We start from the raw sequence: 17,931 nt of genomic DNA, 5'->3' as shown, positions 1-17,931 counted from the left end.
GGTTTTAAATAGGGGCGTGGTTCATGTTGCTGCCAAGGTTTTTAAAGGGATAGTTGAGGAATCGGAGTTCTCTCGGTGCGCGGCTCCATTCCTCGCCCTACCCCGCTCACACTGGGAAGTCTGGAACACTACAGCCAGTAAGTTAAATCCTCCACATCTGGTGCGGGAATGATTGCAGATAGCACTATAGCGGGTGTTTGGTCATGAATTTGTTGACATTGAGGTTAAGCTCGGGCGAAGCTGGATGTGAATTTGAGAAGTCGCAAGAACTAAGACAAGATTGACGGGAAAATAATTAAATCAAAATGGAATAAGGTAGACTAGCATTCCTCTTTGTTTTTCGAATCGATATAGTTATTTGCCAGTCATTTGAAGAGAGTTGTTTGGAAATAAACGCATCTGGAGATAAGGTGTCACTGGCGCCTTGGCGCCTCCTCCCGAGCGCGAGCGGCAGGTGGCCGGCCGTTGCGATGCGCATGCGCGGCCGGGCGGCGGTTGGCGCCGGGGACGAAGATGGCCGCCCGGGCCGGAGGGAGCGAGCGCCCGTGAGAAATGTTAGATGTCTCCACGCATCGCTGAACTCCAGCGGAGAGAAACCTCACATCTGAGCACCTGCAGAATAATAACACGGCTGCTCAGCCCCTCGAAGGAGCAATCCATTCCCGCCCCACATTCTGGGCTCCTTGTTTTGGCTCTTACCCAGTTCACATCAACTTGCCGGTCCATCTGAATCCTACTCATTTCTCCTCCTACATCCTTACCAAAATCCTTGCTTTTAATCAATTAATCTGTTACAACACACATAAATCGTTGGAGGAACTCAGAAAAATAAGGCAGCATCTATGGAGAGGAAGGAATAAAGAGTCAACCTTTCAGGCTGAGACCCTTCATCAGGACTCAGTCCGACCTAGTCCAGATGTGTACAGTACATGTCTCTCTGGCGGCTTCCCATTCCCTCCGACTTTTCCCAACCGTGATTCCCCTCACCCTGTGCCCTTCCCACTCTCAGTCCACAACAGAGACCCATATCAGAATCGGGTTTATCAGCACTCATCAGCCATGAATTAATTTTTCTGCAGCAACCGCGCAGAACAGTACAATACATAAAATTATTACATTACCGTGCAAAGGTCTTAAGCACGCTAGCACCCAAGACTTTTGCACAATACTGGTACTGTACATATATCAGATGTTTGAATTTAATACTATTGTTGGAATTCCTTTGTATGTGGGTTTGTCTATAAATCAGACTTTCTTAATCTGGTGACGTAAACACTGTACAGCACAATAGAATCACTGAAGCATTGTCTTTATTAAAGCTGTATAATAAAGTCTTCATTTAAACATTCTTAACCACAGATTCCGAATACAGCCAAATAAATATTACTTTAAAAAAGTCTTGTTGCTTGTTAGTTTCACTCTTGCAGGAATCAGCAGCTGAGAGAGAGTCTCATTGGATGGCTAATAGAGAGCACTTTAACCAAGGAAGGTGGGGTTGTGGAGCGGCAATTTTAGATTAGCCATTGTGAAAATGGGCCAATGTAAGAGTGGGGAGGTGAGGCTTTTGCTCAAAAGAATATAGCACAAGGAGGCTAAGCAGCGGAAGAAAGGAGATGAAGTTTGGTGAGATATTTCTCAGAATAGTGTAATTGGAATGTCAGGGTAGTGTGCTGATCTTGCAGTATGTGCACATCAGGGAGACTACCAGTGTCTCTGAGGACTTCGCCTGTAGGAGGTGTGCCCAAGTACAGCTCCTGACTGACCATATTAAGGAACTGGATCTGCAGTTGGATAATCTGGGATGCTGAGAAGATCATAAACAAGTGCTTTAGCAAGGCAGTCACACCTAAGGAGCAGGCTGTAGATGTGTAATATCCAGGAGAAGTAAGGGAAATAAACAAGGGTTTCCCTGTGGACCTTCCGCTCAGCAATAAGTATACCTTTTTGGATACTATTGTGGGGGGGGGGCTTGTGGGAGTTGGGGGAGGTTCTTTTTGGGCACAGCAGCAGTAGATAGGTAGGTGGCAAAGTGACTGGCTGTGAGGCTCAGTGGGTAAGGGAGAATTGGCCACAAGAGATGTCAGGATAGTGAGTTGTCTCTCAGGTGCTAGTGTCAAGGACATCTCAAAGTGGCTGCAGAACATTCTCAAGGAGGACGGTGAGCAGCTAGGGGTTGTGGTGCATGATGGTACCAAAGAGGGATGAGGTCCTGTACAATGAGTATAAGGAGTCAGAAGAGAACCTAAAAAGCTGGACCTCAAGTGTAGTAATCTCTGGGTTACTCCTAGTGCCATGGGCTATTGAGATAATGTAGACTAGGACTTTATTCCCTACAATGCAGAAGATTGAGGAGTAACCTGATAGAAGATGTACAAAATCTTGTGGAGCAAAGACAGGGTGAAAGCACATAGTCTTTTTCCCAGTGAAGGAGGTACTAAAATCAAGAGTGCATAGGTTTAAAATTAGAGGTGAGAGATTTAAGAAGGTCATCAGGGGTAGCTTCTTCTTACAAAGGGAGATGCGTAAATGGATCAAGCTTCCAGAAACAGTGGTTGAGGTAGGGACATTAGCAAAGTTTGAAAACACGGATGGGAGAGATTTAGGGAACTATGGACCAAATGCAGGCAGATGGGACCAGCTCGCCAGGCAACAGATTGGCATGGATGAGTTGGGCGGAAGGGCCTGCTCTGACTCAACCCTCAGTGGCCACTTTATTAGGTATACCTACTCATTAATATAAATATCTAATCAGCCAATCATGTGGCAGCACCTCAATGCATAAACACATGTAGACATGGTCATGAGGTTCATTTGTTGTTCAGAGCAAATATCAGAATGAGGAAGAAATGTGATCTAAGTGACTTTGACTGTGGGATGACTATTTGTGCCAGATGGGATGGTTTGAGTATCTCAAACTGCTGATCTTCGGGGTTTTCATGCACTACAGTCTCTAGCATTTACAGAGATTGGTACAAAGAACAAATAAACATTGAGTGAGCAGCAGTTCAGTTGGGTGAAAACACCTAGTTAATGAGAGAGGTCAGAGGAGAATGGCCAGACTGGTTCAAGCTGACAGGAAGGCTCCAGTATCTCAAATAACCACGCATTACAACAGTGTTGTGCTGAAGAGTACCTCCGAATGTACAACACATCGAACCTTGAAATGGATGGGCCACAGCAGCAGAAGACCATGAACATACACTCAGTGGCCATTTTATTAGGTGCAGTAGGTACCAAGTAAAGTGGCCACTGAGATTATATACAAACAAGTGCATGTTCAAATAACAGGAAATAAAACCATGACTACTCTGCTGTGGATTCACAACAAACCAGTCCCAGTGCCATGAAAAAAGGAATATCCAAAGCCCATATTTTTCTACTGGCACGCATCACTGAAATTAAACAATAATGATTAAATTTTCTCAGTACTGAATGTACTGTAACACTCACCCAAAAGGCTGGTATATGTCTAGGGGAAAAGGAGATCCAGCCACTCACCAACCCACCTCCTGTACACGCAGGTGCTGTGCGAATCGAGTTTATGCCTCGCGCCCGCCAACAGTATCAAACCCACAACAAATACCGTTATGAAATACACTTTAAAGAGTTTACTAAAATTAAAAGAGTATTAGGCAATACAAAATATATATATACAAGGAAAAAAACAAAAGGCGCCAACTTATCAAAGTTCAGTCAGTTTAGTGCACTCGTTGGAGCTCAACCATCGAACCATTCGACCCCTCGTCGCTTGCCCCCGACTTCCACGTCTTCCACCTCGGACTCCCCGGTGGTCTTCCGAGCGCACATCCATTTTCCTCGGCGTCTCCCTCCCGACTCCTCTCAAACCACAAGCCCGTGCCCCCTCCCCCAAGTTCCCAGCCTCACAAAACACAATAACATTCCCCATTGATTAACAAATGAATACAATTACCATATCAGCCATTCTAAAGCGAAACAACGGCGAGAGAAACACTTATCAGACAAAGAAGCATTCCTACTCGTAACAAACCAAAAAAAGCCATTTTGAGTAACCTACACAGGACATTGTACATTAGTGTAAAGGGGATTTCTTCTTTTTCTTTGTTACTGTGTATGTAATCAAAATGGCTTCTTTGTTTTGTTAAAAGTAGGAATGCTTCTTTGTTGCGAGAGAGTGCTGGAAGCTTGTTTGGGTTAAAATTTACTGATAACGAGAATTGTATTCCTTTGTAAACCAATTGGGATTAATGTTGTTCTTTCTTCTGAGTCTGTAAGCTATTGTTGGCAGGCTTTTGGGCAGATCGGCGCGAGGGGGTGAGAGAGAGAGGACGCGATGCTGTAAACTGAGCGAGGAACGGACCCCAAGGGGGGGGTCCAAGGCCAGGAGGTACCCCGAGGAGAGGAGATGAAGATAGATGTGCTTGGTTGACCACTTCGGGTGGTCCTGAGCTGCGAGTCGAGGAGTTCGGAGAGGATTGAATGGTGGCCAGAAGACTTCAGTAATTGAGCTCCAACGGTTGTGCACAAAGTGGTTTGGACTTTGATAAGTTTGGCGCCTTTTCTTTATTGTTTTTCCTTCATATATACTGTATCATTATTAATCACTTAGTTATAGTAACCTTTATAAATTGTACACATTTAATCGCATATGGTGTACTGTCTGTTTTTGGGTGAGGCGGGGACATCACACAGCACCCACACCAGCTGATTACCCAGTTTGGTGGGGCCGAAGGCTGCTCCCCCTAGACGAGAAAGAGCTGAGCGAGCCTGAGGAAACCCAGGGGGTTACATTGTGGGGGCTCGTCCGAGATTGATTTCTGTGGAAGCTGTGTGATCACCCTCTTTAAATTATGTCTGCGGCGAAGAGCTGGTGTGCCTTTGCGGGTGTGCGATTGCTGGTTATCTCTGCATGTGTGTTGGGTGGGGTGGCTGTTGGTGCCCCAGAGGGCATTGTTCGAGTTCTGACTAGCGTTGACAAAATGGTGGTGGGACCATGGGTTGTCCGTACTGTTCGGAGAGTGAGGAGTGACAGGTTGGGCTGTTTCAGCAGTGGTAGTCTCTGCCCGGTTGTTGGAATAATGTCCAGCCCTAAAGGGGTGGAGGCATGGGTGGAGCGGACCTCTCAGTTGTTGGGTGAGTGGCAGTGCTTGGCTGAGGGAAAGCGACAGGGATTGGTTGAAAGTTTGAGTAGGCGGGCTGGTGACGTTGTTAGAACTGTCGGGTACAATTACCTCGAAGTGACAGCTGCCAGTTCCGGGAAAGTGTGGGAAAATGTGTGTGGTTCGACTGGAAGTCAAATGCTGCAGCTGGGGGGACTTACCATATCCGTGGCAGGAGATTGGTGGAAAGTTTTTAGGGTATCCCTTTTGGCTAGGGGGGCAGATAAATTGCTTGCAGTGCCAGGGGGATCTGTCAAGGGGATCAGCTCCTCCCTCAGTTGTTCAGCCAATCCGAGAGCTGTCGGGAAACTTAGAGGAGGCCCAGTGAGGGAACGGCTTGGGGTCTCTGGGGGAGCACGTTCCCAGCAATGTACCAAGGAATTCCCGAAAGGAACAGACCCTATTCCTGAAGGCTTAGAGGGACCAAGCGCACAGGTGTTGTTACGGATGGATGGAAGTCAAGTTAAAGCCATCCTCGGCACCGGGGCGCCGGTTAAGTTGCTGTACAGTTTGTTTTATAACCGCTTTTGGAAGCCTTTACCCTTGACGACATTGAGGGCACTGGAGATTTGGGGTACCAGTGCCAGTGATTATCCAGACGACGGTTGTTGGTCAGTGAAAATTGAGTTCTTGGAGGCAAAAGTGGAGGTGACTGAGGTTCGTGAATCGTTAATGCTGATGTATCTGGACACTGTTGAGACGGGCAGCGTTTCGGTCCTGGAGAGAACCAATATCCTGCTGGTGCGCTTGGGGGCCTGCCCGGAGGAGGCGGGTGAGCGCTGTTTGGAGGCATTGTCGATGCACCCAGAGTTTCGAGCTGCTTGTGCGGACGTGTGTAGCAGCATTGGGCCAATACTGAATTCAAACAAGAGCCGGTGGTGGTACGGCCTGGGGGAAGTATCTGAGGGTGAGACCCTCTTAGTGGACGCTGCGAAATACCACGAGGGAGGGGAGTTGACCGCTGAAGACACCTCGGAGAGAGAGAGGCTGCGGCGACTGGCCCCTGAAGCCATGGAAGACGTAGGCAGCGTGTGTGTGGATTATATTGCACTGAAGAGGCGCACTGTCAGTGATCAGAATATGGCCCCGAGGGCCGAAGAGGTGATGGCCTGTCTGAGTGGTGCGAAGTGGTTTAAGGTGCTGGATCTGAGGAGTGGATGTTGCCAGATCTCGATGAGTGGAGCCGACAAGGAGAAGACGGCCGTTATAAATTCCCTAGGAGTCTTCTGGTCCGAAAAGATGCCACAGGGCATATCTGGAGCCCTTGCAACCTTCCTGCGGGGCATGTGGAAGACCATGGGGGATGTGGAGGCGTTTGGAGTTTTGGTGTATGTGGATGATCTCTTGGTATTTGGATTTGCCTCAGGAGAATATGAAGTGAGGTCGTTGCAGGAGTGGCTGAGAACTACAGAGTTAAAGTGTTTTCTGGACACGTGCCAGGGCTGGCGAAGGTCGCAGCTCGTGGGTGACTGTCTCTACAGAATCAAGTTTGAAATGAAGATGGAGAGACTGGAGAAAGTTGATCTGGAAGAAGTCATGAGGAAGAAAAAGCTGGAGAGAAGTGCAGTGAATACTGAACAGGAGGCTGAAGAGACTGCAGGAGTAGTGCAGGCCACGTGTTTCCATTTGGAGAAGATCAAACAGCAGCTACCAATTGCAGAAATGAGGAAGAATACAGATTTGATGGATAATGTGCTGGATATGTGGTGCATGCTGCCTTTTGCTGACTTTCCCTCGATTGAGGAAGAGACCTTTGGCCCTTCTCCCACTGAGTCAGGTGTAGTGGGGAGGGTTAGCTGTGTGCAGTGGGGGGCATGAGTGAGAGGTTGAGAGAGGAGTTGGTAGTGGGCACAAGGTATCCCCAGTTGTGTCCTTGCCTGAAGGGTTTAGGTGAGGGGGTACGGAGGTCTCAGAAGGGTTAGGGAACTCCCAGGTAGTTGGCCTATGTAGTGCCTGAGGAACAGGGCATGAGGTTTACTGTGTGGGGAGGAGATGTCACTGTTTGTGTTTGGGTTAGGGTGTGTTGGCAGGAAAGGTGGCGAGTTATTTAATAGTCATGAGGACATGACTTTTATTTGGTGGGGGGAGAGTGTAAAGGGGATTTCTTCTTTTTCTTTGTTACTGTGTATGTAATCAAAATGGCTTCTTTGTTTTGTTAAAAGTAGGAATGCTTCTTTGTTGCGAGAGAGTGCTGGAAGCTTGTTTGGGTTAAAATTTACAACAGGAAATAAAACCATGACTACTCTGCTGTGGATTCACAATAAACCAGTCCCAGTGCCATGAAAAAAAAATACCCAAAGTCCATATTTTTCTACTGGCACGCATCACTGAAATTAAACAATAATGATTAACTCTTCTCAGTACTGAATGTACTTTGAAAATTGCAGGCTTATAAATTGCTGGAAATACTCAAAAGATTGCCAATATTAAAGACCATAAGACATAGGAGCAGAATTAGGCCATTCAGCTCATTGAGTCTGCTCCACCATTCCATCATGGCTGATCCCGGATCCCACTCAACCCCACCCACCTGCCATCTTCGCAATATCCTTTGATGCCCTGACCGATCAGGAAATGATCGATTTCCGCCTTAGATATGCACATGGACTTGGCCTCCACTGCAGTCTGTGGCAGAGCATTCCACAGATTTATTACTCTCTGGCTTAAAAAAAATTCATCCTTACCTCCATTCTAAAGGGTCACCCCTCAATTTTGAGGCTGTGCTCTCTAGTTCTGGATACCCCCACCATAGGAAACATACTCTCCACATTCACTCTATCTGTTCCTTTCAACATTAGGTAGGTTTCAATGAGATCCCCTCACATTCTTCTAAATTCCAATAAGTGCAGGCCCAAAGCTGCCAAATGCTCCTCAGATGTTAACCCCTTCATTCCTGGAATCATCCTTGTGAACCTCCCCTGGATTCTCTCCAATGACAACACATTCTTTCTGAGATATGGGGCCCAAAACTATTGACAATACTCTTAAGTGCAGCCTGACTAGTGTCTTATAAAGGTTCAGCATTATGCCCTTGAAATTAATGCCAACATGCACTTTGTCATCTTTACCACAGACTCAACCTGTAAATTAAACTTCTGGGGGTCTTGTATGAGGACTCCTAAGTCCGTCTGCACCTCTGATGTTTAAACCTTCTCCCTATTTAGATAATAGTTCGCACTATTGTTCCTCTTACCAAAATACATTATCATACATTTCCCAACATTGTATTCCATTTGCCCCTTCTTCCAATATGTCTAAGTCCTGCTATGATCGCATTGCAATCGCCCAGCACTACCAAACTCTCCACCTATCTTTGTATCATCCACTAACTTTGCCACAAAGCCATCAATTCCATTATCTAAATCAGGGGTGTCAAACTCATTTTAGGTCACGGGCTGGATTGAGCAAAATGCAGCTTCATGCGGGCTGGATCAGTCGGATGCGTGCGAACGCAGCTTTTGTTGCCTCCGTTTTTTCAGCCTGCTCTCATGTGTCTCAGTCTCTGCTATAACTACAAATTGTTTCACTTTACAAATTCCGTTTCTTATGAAGAAGACTGCCGAGCAAGGCTGCCGAATAAACACTAAAAACCCTGAAAACCTGGTACCTGAATAAACTCAGCATTAGCCATATCATACACCATAGGCGCTTCGATTACTGGGGCCAGCTTTAATAGTAATTAGATATTATCTCGCGGGCCAAAGATAATTCCACCGCGGGCCGGATTTGGCCCGCGGGCCTTGAGTTTGACATATATGATCTAAATCATCGACAAACAATGTGAAAAGTAGCAGTCCCAATATTGACCCCTGAGGAACACCATTAGTCACCAGCAGCCAACCAGAAAAGGCCCCTTTATTCCCACTCGCTGCCTCCTGCCTGTCAGCCATTCCTCTATCCATGCCAGTATCTTTCCTGTAATGCCATAGGATTTTATCTTGTTAAGTAGCCTCATGTAAATGACATCCACTGCCTCTTCTTTGTCCACCCTGCTTGTTACTTCCTTGAAGAACTCTTAACAGATTTGTCAGACAAGATTTCCCTCTACAGAAACCATGCTGACTTTGACTCATTTTATCACTAGTCTCCAAGTACCTCAAAACCTCATCCTTAATAATAGACTCCCAACATTTTCCCAACCACTGAGGTTAGGCTAACTGGCCTATAATTTCCTTTCTTTTGCTTTCCTCCCTTCTTAAAGAGTGGAGTGACATTTGCAATCTCAATCTTCCAGTCCTCCAGGACCATGCCAAAATCAAGTGATTTTTGAAAGATGACCAATGCATCCGTTGTCTCTTCAGCAATCTCTCTCAGGACTCTGGGATGTAGTCCATCTGGCCCAGGCGACTTATCCACCTCAAGACTTTTGAGTTTGCCTAGCACTTTTTCCTTTGTAATGGCAATGGCACTCACTCCTGCTCCCTGACACTCACAGACATCTGGCACACTGCTAGTGTCTTCCACAGTGAAGAAAGATGCATAAGTACTCATTTTGTTTATCTGTCATTTCTTTGACCCTCATTATTACCTCACCAGCATCATTTTCCAGTGGTCCAATATAAACTCTCCCCTCCCTTTTACTCTTTATATAACTGAAAAAACTTTTGGCATCCTGCTTTATATTATTGGCTAGTCTGCCCTCATATTTTATCTTTTCCTTTAAGGCTTTTCATTAGATTTTAAAAGTTTCCCAATCATCCAACTTCCCACTCATTTTTGCGACCTTAAATGCTCTTCCCTTTTTCTTTTAATTGAATTGACTTTATTACTTATATCCTCATTTACACAAGGAGTGAAAATCTTTATGTTACATCTCTGTCTAAATTTGCAATGTGCAATTTATAGTAATTTATAATAAATAGTATGTACAACAGGACAGTCAAAATAACAGAAAAACAGTTGTGCAGGCGTGAATTAAGCAGTCTGGTGGCCTGGTGGAAGAAGCTGTCCCGGAGCCTGTTGGTCCTGGCTTTTATGCTGCGGTACCATTTCCCGGATGGTAGTAGCTGGAACAGCTTGTGGTTGGGGTGACTCGGGTCCCCAACAATCTTTCAGGCCCTTTTTACACACCTGTCTTTGTAAATGTCCTGAATACTGGGAAGTTCGCATCTATAGATGCACTGAGCTGTCCCGCACTATTCTCTGCAGAGTCTTAGGATTAAGGGAGGTACAGTTCCCGTACCAGGCCATGATGCAGCTAGTCATGATCTCTTAGTTGTGTCCCTGTAGAAGGTTCTTGGGATTTGGGGGCTCATACCAAGCTGCTTCAACTGTCTGAGGTGTAAGATGTGCTGTTGTGACTTTTTCACCACACAGCCGGTATGTACAGACCACATGAGATCCTTGGTGATGTTTATGCCGAGGAACTTAAAGCTGTTCACCCTCTCAACCCCAGAACCTTAACTTACTTCGTCAGCCATGGTTGCCAACCCCTGCCATTTGAGAACTTCTTCCTCTGTGGGACATATGCATCCTGCAACTTGTGAACTACTCTCAGAAACTTCAGCCATCTCTGCTCTGCCATCATACCCGCCAGTATCCTCCTCCAATCCACCTGGGCAAGCTCCTCTCTCTCATGCCTCTGTAATTTCCTTCATTTGATTGTGATACTGATACATGTGTGTTATGCTTCTCCTTGGAGAGAATGATGGAGGTGTCAGTTTAAACAAAGCCACACACACAAAATGCTGGAGGAACTCAACAGGTCAGGCAGCATCTATGGAAATGAATAAACTGTCAACTTTTTACACCAAGACCCTTCTTCAAGCCTAAGAAGGAAGGGGGAAAATGCCAGAATAAAAAGGTGGGGGAAGGGGAAAGAGGCTAGGTGGAAGGTGATAGGTGAAGTCAGGTGGGTGGGAAAGGTTAAGTGCTGGAGAAGAAGGAATCTGATCAGAGAAGAGAGTGGACCATAGGAGAAAGGGAAGGAGGAGGGGACCCAGGGAGAAGTGATAGGCAGATGAGAAGAGATAAAAGGTCAGAGTGGGGAATAGAGGATGAGGGGAGGGAAAGGGAGGGGAATTTTTTTTTACCAGAAGGAGAAATCGATATTCATGCCATCAGGTTGGAGGCTATCCAGATGGAATATTTGTCACGGTCTGGTCCATGGACTCCTCATTCCAGTTATTTCCTTTTCCCTGTGTTCTGTTGGGCGCCTTGATTAAGGCACCTGATCTTCATTTCGAACCAGCAGCATAAAAGTCTCCAGGTTACAGCTACTCAGTGCTGGACCGTCATCAGAAGTTCATCACCAGAAGCCAGTCATCTCAGCAAGGCAGCTATGATGGGCTTGGGGCTGCCGAAAATCATGGACTCCAGTTGCTTCAGTGCCATGGCTGCCTAGTGAATTCAGTCGTTTTCGTGTCCAGCGGAGTTACCGCTACTCCAAGTAAGATACGAATTCTGTCATTTTCATGGCCGGCTGAGACTGGGTCGGGTCGGAAGCCTGCTGTGCGCAGTTTCTGGGTCAAGTCGAGAGTCTGTCGTCCGCTGTTCCTGGGTCAAGGCGAGAGCCTGCTGTCCTAATCCTTCCAGCTGAGTAGCTCCAGCTGTTTGCCGCTACTCCGAGTTGGGTAGTCTGTCTGCTCATTGTCCAAGTCCTTCTAGTCCAGGCTCATGGTCCGTGTCCAAGTCCAGGCTAGTGGTCACACAACAGGTACAACAAGCTGGAGGAACTCAGCAGGTTGGACAGCATCCGTGGAAATGAGCAGTCAATGTTTCGGACTGAGACCCTTCATCAGGACTGAAGAGAGAGGGGGCAAGGACCCTGTAAAGAAGGTGGGGGGAGGGTGGGAAGGAGAAGGCTGGCAGGTGCCAGGTGAAAAACCAATCAGAGGAAAGATCAAGGAGTGGGGAAGGGGAAGCAGGGAGGGGATAGGCAGGAAAGGTGAAGAAGGAATGTAAGGGGAAAGCACTGTGTAGTAGAAGGCAGAATCATGAGAGAGGTGATAGGCAGCTGGAAGAGGAGGCAGAGTGAAACTGGGATGGGGGAAGGGAGAAGGAGGGAATTACCAGAAATTGGAGAATTCGATGTTCATACCAAGGGGCTGGAGACTACCCAGACAGTATATGAGGTGTTGCTCCTCCAACCTGAGTTTGGCCTCATCATGGCAGTAGAGGAGGCCATGTATGGACATATCCAAATGGGAATGTGAAGCAGAGTTCAAGTGGGTGGCAACCGGAAGATCCTGTCTTTTGTGGCAGACGGAGAGGAGGTGCTCAACGAAGCGGTCCCCCAATCTGCGTCGGGTCTCGCTGATGTAGAGGAGGCCACATCGGGAGCACCAGATGCAATAGGTGATCCCAACAGACTCACAAGTGAAGTGTTGCCTCACCTGGAAGGACTGTTTGGGGCCCTGAATGGTGGTAAGAGAGGAGATGTAGGGACAGGTGTAGCACTTACGCTTGCAGGGATAAGTACCGGGTGGGAGATCTGTGGGGAGGGACGTGTGGACCAGGCAGTCGCAGAGGGAACGATCCCTGTGAAAAGCGGAGAGGGGTAGAGAGGGAAAGATGTGCTTAGTGGTGGAGTCCTGTTGAAGGTGGTGAAAGTTGCGGAGGATAATATGCTGGATCTGGAGGCTGGTGGGTGGTAGGTGAGGACAAGGGGAACATGGTCCCTGTTGTGGTGACGGGAGGATGGGGTGAGGGCAGAAGTGTGGGAAATGGAGGCGATGCGGGTGAGGGCATCATTGATGACAGCAGTAGGGAAACCATGATCCTTAAAGAAAGAGGACATTCGAGTTGTCCTAGAATGGAAAGCCTCATCCTGGAAGCAGATGTGGCAGAGACGGAGGAACTGGGAATAGGGAATAGCATTTTTGCATTTGGCAGGGTGGGAAGAGGTATAGTCGAGGTAGTTATGAGAGTCAGTGGGTTTATAGAAGATGTCAGTGGACAGTCTGTCTCCAGAGATGGATACAGAGAGATTGAGAAAGGGGAGAGAAGTGTCCGAGATGGACCAAGTGAATTTGAGGGCTGGGTGAAAGTTAGAGGCAAAGTCAATGAAATTGATGAGCTGAGCATGGGTGCAGGAAGCAGCACCAATGTAGTCATCAATGTAGTGAAGGAAAAGTTGGGGAGCAGTACCAGTATAGATTTGGAGCATAGACTGTTCCATATAACCCACGAAGAGGCAGGCATAGCTGGGGCCCATGCAAGTGCCCATAGCTACACCCTTGGTCTGAAGAAAGTGGGAAGAGCCTAAAGAGAAGTTATAGCCTAACCCTAACCCCTAACCTCTAACCCAGTTCTGCCAACCTGAGAAGTGTGGTTGTGTTGGGGAACTGGTGAGGTCTATTGTCAAGAAAGTAGCGGAGGGCTTTGAGGCCTTCTTGATGGGGAATGGAAGTGTATAAGGATTGGACATCCATAGTGAAAATGAAGCGGTCGGGAGCGGGGAACTGGAAGTTATTGAAGAGGTGGAGGGCATGGGATGTATCCCGGATGTAGGTGGGGAGGGACTGAATTATGGGTGACAAAATGGAGTCCAGGTAGGCAGATTCAAATTTGGTGTGGCAGGAGCAGGCTGAAACTATGGGTCTACCGGGACAGTCAGGCTTGTGGATCTTGGGGAGAAGGTAAAACCGAGCAGTGCAGGGTGTGGGAATTATGAGTTTTTTGGCTGAGGATGGAAGGTCTCCAGAGGTGATAAGGGCTAGTCATCCATGTCCAGTTCCAGGCTTCATGTTCCAATTCTACGCTCTGAGTCAAGTTCCGAGTCCAGGCTGAGCCCCAGTTAAGGCCTGAGTCAAGACCCAAGTTCCGAGTCAAGACCCAAGTTCCGAGTCAAGACCCAAGTTCCGAGTCAAGACTCAAGTCTGAGTCCAAGCCCTAGTCCATGTTTTACTGGTTTGTGATCCAATGTTTACGTCCATGCTGACATTTTTGTCTTCACTCTCTGGCCTTCCTATAGGTGATACTCCTGCACTTTGAGGGTGGCCTCATCTTGGTGTAAGGATAGGCCACAGACTGACATGTTGAAATGGGAATTGGAATAGGAATTAAAATGTTTAGCTACCAAGAAGTTCTGCTTGTGACGGATGGAGCAGAGGTGCTCGATGATGCACCTCACACTTATCAGCATTAAACTCCATCCGCCATCATTCAGCCCACTCTTCTAACTGGCCTAAATCTCTCTGCAAGCTTTGAAAGTCTACTTCATTATCCACAATGCCACCTATCTTAGTATCATCTGCATACATACAAATCCAATTTACCACCCCATCATCCAGATCATTAATGTATATGTCAAACAACATTGGACCCAGTACAGATCCCTGAGGCACACCACTAGTCACCGGCCTCCAACCTGACAAACAGTTATTCACCACTACTCTCTGGCATCTCCCATCCAGCCATTGTTGAATCCATTTTACTACTTCAATATTAACACCTAAAGATTGAACCTTCTTAACTAACCTTCCATGCAGAACCTTGTCAAAGGCCCTACTGAAATCCATATAAACAACATCCACTGCTTTACCCTCATCAACTTTCCCCGTAACCTCTTCAAAAAATTCAATAAGATTTGTCAAACATGACCTTCCACGCACAAATCCATGTTGGCTGTTCCTAATCAGACCCTGTCTATCCAGATAATTATATATACCATCTCTAAGAATACTTTCCATCAATTTACCCACCACTGACATCAAACTTACAGGCCTATAATTGCTAGGTTTACTCTTAGAACCCTTTTCAAACAATGGAACAACATGAGCAATACACCAATCCTCCGGCACCATCCCCATTTCTAATGATGTTTGAAATATTTCTGTCAGAGCCCCTGCTATTTCTACACTAGCTTCCCTCAAGATCCTAGGGAATATCCTGTCAGGACCTGGAGATTTATCTGCTTTTATATTCCTTAAAAGTGCCAGCACTTCCTCCTCTTTAATCATCATAATTTCCATAACTTCCCTAATTGTTTCCCTTACCTTATACAATTCAATATCCTTAGTGAATACAGAAGAAAAGAAATTGTTCAAAATCTCCCCCATCTCTTTTGGCTCCACACATAGCTGTCCACTCTGATTCTCTAAGGGACCAATTTTATCCCTCACTATCCTTTTCCTATCAATACAGCTGTAGAAACCCTTTGGATTTACTTTCACCTTACTTGCCAAAGCAACCTTGTATCTTCTTTTAGCTTTTCTAATTTCTTTCTTAAGATTCTTTTTACATTCTTTATATTCCTTGAGCACCTTATTTACTCCATGCTGTCTATATTTATTGTAGATCTCGCTCTTTTTCCGAACCAAGTTTCCATTATCCCTTGAAAACCATGGCTCTCTCAAACTTTTAACCTTTCCTTTCAACCTAACAGGAACATAAAAGATTCTGTACCCTCAAAATTTCACCTTTAAATGACCTCCATTTCTCTATTACATCCTCCCCATAAAACAAATTGCCCCAATCCACTCCTTCTAAATCCTTTCACATCTCCTCAAAGTTAACCTTTCTCCAATCAAAAATCTCAACCCTGGGGTCCAATCCTATTCTTCTCCATAATTATATTGTAACTAATGGCATTGTGATCACTGGGCCCAAAGTGCTCCCCAATACATGACTCCATCACCTGACCTATCTCATTCCCTAACAGGAGATCCAACACTGTCCCTTCTCTAGTTGGTACCCCTATGTATTGCTGCAAAAAACTATCCTGCTCACATTTTACAAACTCCAAACCATCCAGTCCTTTTACAGTATGGGCTTCCCAGTCTATGTGTGGAAAATTAAAATCTCCCACAATCACAACCCTGTGCTTACTACAAGTATCTGCTATCTCCTTACAAATTTGCTCCTCCAATTCTCACTCCCCATTAGGTGGTCTATAATACACTCCAATAAGTGTTACTACACCTTTCCCATTCCTCAATTCCACCCAAATAGCCTCCCTAGACGAGCCCTCTAATCTATCCTTCCAGAGCACCGCTGTAATATTTTCTCTGACAAGCAATGCAACACCTCCTCCTCTTGTCCCTCCGATTCTATCACACCTGAAGCAACGAAATCCAGGAATATTTAGTTGCCAATCACACCCCTCCTGCAACCATGTTTCACTAATAGCTACAACATCATATTTCCAGGTATCAATCCATGCTCTAAGCTCATCCACCTTTCTTACAATGCTCATAGCATTAAAATAAATGCATCTAAGAGATTCTCTACATCTTCCTCTCTGTTTATCGCTAACAGTGCAAACAACTTTACTATCTTCTTTTTCTTTCTTCTCCCATATATCTGTTCCTACACTCTGGTTCCCCTCCTCCCGTTTATCTAGTTTAAATCCACTGGAGCCTCTCTAGCAAACCTACCTGCAAGAATATTTGTCCCCCTCCAGTTCAGATGTAAACCGTCCTGCTGGAACAGGTCCTACCTTCCCTGGAAAACTGCACAATTATCTATAAATCTGAAGCCCTCCCTCCTGCACCATGTCTTCAGTCACGCGTTGATCTGTACTATCTTATAATTTCTAAACCCACCTGCACGTGGCATTGGTAGCAATCCTGAGATTGCTATCCTGGAGGTCCTGTCCTTTAACTTGGCGCCTAACTCCCTAAACTCACCTTTCAGGACCTCCTCACTCTTCCTACCCATGTCATTGGTCCCTACATGGACCACGACATCTGACTGCTCACCCTCCCTCTTGAGAATACTGAGAACTTGATCCGAGATATCATGGACCCTGGCACCAGGGAGGCAACAGACCATCTGGGATTCTCAATCTCTTCCACAGAATCTCCTATCTGTCCCCCTAACTATCGAATCCCCTATCACTACTGCTCTCCTCTTTTCCCTCCTTCCCTTCTGAGCTGAGGGTCCAGTCTCGGTGCCAGAGAGGCAACCACTGTAACTTGTCCCTGGTAGGTCGTCCCCACCAACAGTATCCAAAACAGTATTCTTATTATTGATGGGAATGGCTACGGGGGTGCTCTGCTCAGTCTGTCATTCCCCTTCCCTCTCCTGACAGTCACTGAGCTACCTGTCTCCTGACTCTTAGCCATGACTATCTCCCTGTAACTCCTGTTTATTTCTGCCTCTGCCTCCCGAATGATCCGAAGTTCATCCAGCTCCAGCTCCAGTTCCCTAACACGGTTTGTCAGGAGCTGCAGCTGGATGCACCTTTTGCAGGTGTAGTCATCAGGGACAATTGTGCTCACCCTGACTTCCCACATACTGCAAACGGAGCACTCAACTGCCCTAACTTCTGCCTCCATTATCTACTCCTGAGCTAATTAGATTAATTAAAGGAGCTTACCCAGCCTTACCTCACTTGGAGTGAAGCTTGTCCTCAGCCTCTGCTCACTTTTTTTATTCTCCCGCTGATCTCAGAGGCCAACTTTCACGCGTTTGCGCAGTCGTGCCCTCTTCAAACATCACTTCTGCCTGTTCTCACTGAAACCTGAAAGAGCCAAAGCCGTCCCACTCTGCCTCAGTCCACTCCGACAATGGCAGCTGTATATGGCAGTTTTTTTTTAAACCTTTGGCACGCTACGTCACGCACCTGCGCGGTCTAGCTTCTTTTCCCCGATCAATTTTTTTAAAATGGCTTCTCTCCGAGATGCCTTTACTTCTTCTCTCTCCGCCTCTTGCTTCGATTTATTGAACAATTGATCGAACAATTATTTGCTCAACTGGGATAGCAATCATTAAAAGATACAGAAAGGGAATTGTACAGAGATTTTATGTTTTTATACATTTCATTATTTAAACTCTTGTTCACTTAAATGGTTCCAAGAGGACCACAACCTTGACTTAGTGTTTGGAGGCTTGCGTGTCTCAATGACCT

At 46.3% G+C, this 17,931-nt stretch overlaps 1 protein-coding gene across 1 annotated transcript in view; it reads left to right on the top strand.

Annotated features, from left to right (window-relative positions):
* The first annotated feature begins 33 nt into the window (after window positions 1-33).
* The window catches only part of acsm3 (acyl-CoA synthetase medium chain family member 3), a 69,738-nt gene continuing 51,840 nt past the window's right edge, over window positions 34-17,931 (top strand). Inside the window, exon 1 of the mRNA XM_073060258.1 lies at window positions 34-137. The gene's annotated coding sequence lies outside the window, so the exon portion shown is untranslated. The remainder of the gene's footprint in view (window positions 138-17,931) is intronic.

Source organism: Hemitrygon akajei, chromosome 11 (genome assembly GCF_048418815.1).
Source record: "Hemitrygon akajei chromosome 11, sHemAka1.3, whole genome shotgun sequence".
NCBI lineage: Eukaryota > Metazoa > Chordata > Chondrichthyes > Myliobatiformes > Dasyatidae > Hemitrygon > Hemitrygon akajei.
This window is presented reverse-complemented; position numbering and strand designations above follow the sequence as displayed.